This window comes from Raphanus sativus, chromosome 4, assembly GCF_000801105.2.
Source record: "Raphanus sativus cultivar WK10039 chromosome 4, ASM80110v3, whole genome shotgun sequence".
NCBI lineage: Eukaryota > Viridiplantae > Streptophyta > Magnoliopsida > Brassicales > Brassicaceae > Raphanus > Raphanus sativus.
Genome location: NC_079514.1, coordinates 23,712,882 through 23,717,401, shown reverse-complemented (window position 1 = coordinate 23,717,401; position 4,520 = coordinate 23,712,882). Strand labels below are relative to the sequence as shown.

The window sequence follows — 4,520 nt, the reverse complement described above, 5'->3', positions numbered from 1 at the left end:
CATTACCGTCGACTGACACTCACGTTCAACAGTCGACCGACACTCAGACAGCACCGTCGACCGATACCGTTCGCCGATCCGCATCGTTCGATACTTCTAACCGTATATCGATCGACACTACTCCGCGAAGCATGGTCGCGATTGTCATTCTCACGCAGGGCGAGAATGGAAACCTGTATGACCAAGATGGTCATCTGCGTAATGCAACATGTCAGAAACTAGATGCACAGGAAAACATAATCCCTGAACCTGAAGCTGAGGCTACAGGAGAAGCTCAAACACGATCTTTGGTAGACTATAACCGTCCAGACGAGTACTACACCAACAGATCAGCTATTCGACTTCCAAAGATTCAGAAGCCGAACTTCGAGCTCAAGCCTCAGTACTACTCTCTCGTGTCTCAGATACCTTATTCTGGGCAATCACACGAGCATCCTATGGACCATCTGGAGAGGTTCGAGGATCTTATCGCTGCTATTCGTATGGATGGAGTCCCCGAGGACTACCTACTCTGCAAGATCTTCAAATACTCACTGATTGGAAAAGCTTTGCACTGGCTCAAGCAGCTACCTACAGGATCACTGACATCCTGGGCCGACATCAAAAACGCCTTCCTGCGGAATTTCTTTGATGAGGCACGCGCTGAAGACTTAAGAAGCAAAATCGCCACTTTCGCGCAGAAGCCTAGTGAGACTTTTAAAGACGCGTGGATCAGATTCAAGTTCTTCCAGCGAGACTGTCCACACCATGGATTCAATGAAGTGCAGCTGTTAAGCACTTTCTACAGAGGTATCACCTTAAGGTATCAGATGGCTCTTGATACTGCTAGTGAGGGGAACTTCAACACTAGGAATCCAATAGAGGCTGTGAGACTTATTGAGAACCTAGCCAACAGCAGCAGCACCAAGAACACTGACTCTGACAAGAAGAAATCGGTTGCAGCCATCGGGGAAGACCAGATGAATGAAGTCAGAGCCAAGATAGATGCTTTACATGCATTTCTGGGGCAACCAGTCTGCTCAGCTGAATAAGGAGAGGCTAGAGAGGATGATACAGAGGAAGATGTGAACTACATTGGAGGTACTGGATTTCAGAGATATGGAAACCAGAGTGGAAACAGAAATTTTTTGGCAGTGGTCAGAAGAGTAACTACAACCAGAGTTCACAGTATCAGAAACCCTTCACCAACACAAGGAACTACGGCAACTCAGCTTACCAAAACCCACCGCCACCCACCCAGGAGAGTAAGTTTGATGCCATGATTGATAGAGTTCTGGAAGGTCAGCAGAAGCTTACAGTAGACTTCAATGGGAAGATTGATTCTGTCTTTAACAATCTCACCATGAGGATAGACACCATCTGCACTCAAGTTAAGAAACTTGAGACACAGATTGTCCAGACTGAAGACTCTATCAGAAGGATTGGAACTTCTAAGGAAGTAGGGGAAGGAAATAGGAAACACCACGTCAATGCTATCATAGATGATGATTTCTGGCAAGTGGTGAAACAGGAGAAGCTACAAGAAGGAGACTTTGAAGTTGAAAGTTCACTAAGTCTCGGTGGATCACAATGGTTTCGATCGATACCAACTAGTCCACATCGATCTACATCGACGATGTCTTTTCCGGATACGCTTGCAGACTGCAACGCGGTTAGGATATTGACACATGCTGAATTCACGGCTTCTCATCCATACCCACCCACCCACACCTACGAAGATATCGACCGACGAGACGAGCCACTCATCGATCGACACAAAGAAGAGAACCGTATCGATCGACCCTATTCTCCACCTATCGATCGACACACACTCTCACATACCGAGTGCAACTACCATCGATAGACAGCAACCGAATCAATGCACTCAGACCCACACCGAAACCACAAGCTAACCCTACCGAAATAACTGGTAACCTTTCAGACACTACATCTGCATCAGAGGAAACTGAAGGAAGAAGGTTAAGGAGTAGAAAGGAGAAGATTCCTAAGAACCTTAAGAAGGAAGCTAATGAAAAGGAGATTGATGGTTTCACTAAGAGAGTTATCGGAACCCCACCAGAGAAACTTTTTGAGGAGGTTTATTTCACAAAGAGATTGTAGATGTTCTTCAGAGAAACAAGGGAGACTGAAACTGACATTAGGAGAAGGTTTGACAATGTCAGAGAAGAGATGAGGAAAATTATTACTTTGCTAAAGAAGAGTGATCCTGGGAAGTTTGCAATACCCTGTGTGGTACAAGGGATTGAATTTCCTCATGCACTATGTGACACTGGTTCATCAGTCAGCATCTTACCAAAGGTCATGGCAGACCATCTGGGCCTGCAAGTAGAGCCTTCACCAGAGATCTTTACTTTCGTGGATTACTCTCAGAGAAACTCTGGAGGCTTCGTCAAAGACCTGGAGGTACATATTGGTGATGCTATCGTCCCTGGGATTTTCATGTCCTAGACATCAAGCTAAATTGGAACTCTTCCCTCTTACTTGGAAGAGCATTTATGGCTACAGTAGGAGCCATATGTGACATGAACACCAACAGGATGTGCTTGACTATGATAGATCCAGATATCCACTACGACCCTGTCAAGCTTGGCAAACAACCAGCCAAATTAGTGGTAAAGGAAGATGATACTGGTATCATCGCAGTTTGTCATTGTGAAGTCGAGTACGAGACAGAGTACTCGGGATCGATCGACAGTACTTTGACGTCATCGATCGACACTTGCAAGTCGGAGGAGATCGACAACAACTATGGATCATCGATCGACAGAGACCCACCAGAGGATCAACTCGATCTACCAGATCATTGCTACCCGAATTTCGACATCCCACCCAACCGAAAGGAAGATGATTACTCAGTAAGGAGTTGGGCGGATAGCGGATTTCATGAGAGTTTTGCAGTAGATATAGCCACCTCTTCCCACAGTGGAGACCACAGTGAAGAACATGATGCAGACTATTGGGAAGAGAGAGCTTGGGAAAATTACTTGGAGAATGACATATTTGCAATTCGATTCCCACAATCGATCGACATCAACCGCCCACCATCGATCGATTATCTACTTCATCCAGCAAAACGACATCGTCGATCGATCGAAATTGCCAGTATAATATCGATCGATATTAATCCGGACGACTTAAAGGACAAAATCGGAATTACACCAATTAGGGCAACACATGGGTATAAAAGGTTGACAACTCAAGCCACGAAAATTCAAAACTTTTCACCTTCTACCCAGCAGCTTCCAGCATTCAGAGATACATCAATGGAAGACTGCAACAACATGTTCAATCGATCCAACCGTGCAGCTAGACGTGCACCATCGATCGCCACCACCACACACCCATCGATCGACACCTTCAACAGAGCTCAACCGAGATCTCATGAACCTTACGATATCAAGAACGTTTCACTAACACCTGATGAATTTGGAATTTTCAGGGACACAGATGGCTATGCAAGGGCTAGGGATGGAAGAGTCCTGCACATAACAAGAGAGGACATAGCAGACATCCTCCAAGTTGCTAATGGACCAGATAACCTGTTCACACAGCAACGTAGCCATCCAGACATCCTACATCACGTCCAGGACAACCACAACACCAACACGAGGGAGGACACAATTCCTCAACACTTCGGTCAACCTCGACATTCACCATCGATCGACATCGTTTCAACACCGTCGATCGACGGCGGATATCCCGGATCGATTTACAGACCAAGAGTCCGATCGCCCGACAGATGATTGGAGTTTGGACGACGTGCCTTCAATACTGATGGATCCAGGAAATTCAAGTGGGAAGCTAAGGATGAATATGGTGTCTACAGAGATGAGTTTGGCTATGCTAGAGGAGTTGATGGTGAGATCATCCATGTTACCAAGGAGCAAGTAAAGAGACTTTTGGATAAAGCATCCCTTTTTCACAAAGGTTGCTTACGACTTCCAATACACACACACCCTTACCATGCATACACACCACCACCAGTGCCCTACAGTAGAGAGGAGGTGGATGATATGGTGACTGATGTATGGAGAGCTCAGGCGCACCTTGAGGCAAACGTGCACACATTGGTGGAAGACACTTTCCAGCCTTTGGATGTCAGTTACAAGGACTTCCAGAATGATATGGCTGAGATAAGAGTGGAGCTTGGAAACATATTGACCATGCTTGAGAAAGAGGCTACGCCACCAGTATCGACCGACAGAGTACCTGTACCATCGATCGACATCGGCAAGACTACATCCATGGACCGACCAGAATGTTCATTACCTAAGAAAGATGAATGGGAGGTTGCTTACATCAATACACGGATTGAAGACGTCTACAGCCCTCTCAACAACAATGTCGAATGGTTAAGCAAGAGGATCGATCTTCTACAGAAAGAGTTGGACACACTTCGCCAGAACGACCGAGCTAAGCATGCTACTTTTCCATCGATCGATAGGTCTAGACAATATCGATCGACAGCAAGCCACCACCAGCGAAGAGAGCAGGCACTACAGCAGAAGTTGATGAACTTA

The 4,520-nt window shown here is 46.0% G+C and overlaps 1 non-coding gene across 1 annotated transcript; it reads right to left on the bottom strand.

Annotated features, from left to right (window-relative positions):
* Window positions 1-646: 646 nt before the first annotated feature.
* LOC130512157 (small nucleolar RNA R71) lies at window positions 647-754 on the bottom strand. The gene has a single exon (XR_008945717.1). It is a non-coding gene; the product is annotated as a small nucleolar RNA R71 (small nucleolar RNA).
* Window positions 755-4,520: the final 3,766 nt, after the last annotated feature.